Here is a 2,072-nt window from a genome sequence, read left to right as displayed (position 1 = left end):
GGTATTTCTATAACATTCAAATTTAAGAAGGGACATGCCCCAAAAAGGCTGTGAAACTGTATGTTTTCAGAGTGCTCAGCAAGTGATTCCATGGTTACACAAGTATTTCAAACATTTAATCATCAATATAATATTCCTTGTGTTTCGAGAAATCCTTCTATTTCTGTTCACTTACTTCTTGGTTAGCTGAATACTGTCACTATTGACATTTCACATAGCAGAAACAGCTCCATGTAATGTGTATAATGTCTGCCCTGGGCTCCACATAGACTGGGGGAATAGATAAAGCAGGTTGGATGGTGTTTTGAGTGGTTTTTCATGTTTGTGCATATGAGTGGCCACTCCTTGGAGATCTTTTGAGAAAGAAGTAGATTATTAAAGGGATGGACTTCCCCGATTTACATGCTTATGTTGCTTTGGCAGCCTCAGCAAATGGAAAATGTCACTGTCTGCTGGCAGCTGCAAAGGACTTAGGGCAGATGTTTGCCTCTTTTGGTTTGTTCACTTGTATGCCTGACCCAACTGGCAGCAGGCTCATTATGCACCATTATTGTTTTAGATATTGAACCTATTTCGTCTCAAATTAATTGCTTCTGGCTGACTTATCTGTAACCAATGTGATTGCAATAGCATGAAAACAATCAGTGATATGTGGCTGTTGCCTGTTAATTCTCCAAGGAAACCTTTAGGGCTGCTTTGGCAGCCAATGCATTTCATGAGTTTGGAAGCACAGTGCCATGTCAGCAACAGGCTGGGGACAAAGCTTTGGGGCAGAAGAGGTGCTAGGCTGATTGGCATGGGGGTGGGATGTCCCTGACAACTGTGACTGTGCAAGGTACAGCACCAGGGATGCTGTGTGACCAGTTACACGGGTGGTACCAGCAGCACGGTTCCTTTAATTTTTTGTTCGTTTTCAGACAAGTTGAAATGTGAAGTGGCTGTACTGGCTCCACCAACTGGAGAAGAAGTCTGTAGCTCTTCTGAGGGTGACATGCACACTGGAATTGAACTTAACACCTGTGCTCTGGATTTGGGTTGAGGGATGGATTGCATTTCCCACTTCCACATGTAGACATTCTTCTCTCTCTCTCTGTCTCTCTCTGTCTCTCTCTCATATTATTTTTTTTTCCTTTCTTATAAGAAAAAGGATGTTTGCTTTGTATGGTGCTTAGTATCTCAACGGGTTAATATAGTCCAGAAAGGATATTTACTATGGACTCCCATGGTTGTCTTGGGGGAGGAAAAAAAAGCGAAGGAAAAAATTGCTTTCCCTTTCAGCCTTCATAGTTATTGTTGAGAAATATGTGAAAGGTTACTTTTAAAGATTCTATTATTTGAAAAGACCAGTGAGGATGAACTTGGGAGAGGTCAATAAACAATACTGGATTCACCAGGTGACATCAGGGTCTTACTCACATGCATGTGAAATTAGGGGAAAAAATAAATTAACCTCCCAATCCTTTATCCTGCAGAATTTGACAAACTGGCAACAAGACATTTCTGCCCTGCACATTGGGAGTCTATGAAAGGGAAGGGAAGAATAAGGCTATTCTTAGCCCCCTTTATAGGCACACAAAGTACGGCACAGAAATGTCACTTGCTGGGGCGGGAGGAGGGTTTGTTAAAGAGGACAGGATCGCTCTGTAGAATCCTTCTTTACGACAGGGCAAACGAACCTGCCGTTCTCAGCCCCGCGCCAGCTCTGCACGTTCCCATCTCAGTCAGCTACTGCAAAAGTCCTGATTTCTTCCCTTCCCCCCCGCCTTTCTTAAATTCTTTTTATTCATGCTCAAAGATCAGGCGGAGGTTGTGCCAGACCCTGGACGGCACCACCTCGGGACGGGAACCAAGCGGTGACTTCAGCACAGGCAGAGGAGAGCTGCCGACAGGCAGGAGAGCGCCCCGAGGGTCACTGCCAGCACCGATCGCCCGCTGCCAGCCGCGGCCTCCCGGGCACCCCGGCTGTCCCCGCCGCTTCCCCGCGGAGTTCCCAGCGGACCCCGTACAGCGGACCCCGTACAGCGGACCCGCTCCCCGGCGGACGGGGCGCCTCCCCCGGCCCTGCCCTGCCC

Source organism: Parus major, chromosome 1A (assembly GCF_001522545.3).
Source record: "Parus major isolate Abel chromosome 1A, Parus_major1.1, whole genome shotgun sequence".
Classification (NCBI taxonomy): Eukaryota; Metazoa; Chordata; class Aves; order Passeriformes; family Paridae; genus Parus; species Parus major.
The sequence above is the reverse complement of the archived record's forward strand: the minus strand, read 5'-3'. Positions refer to the sequence as shown.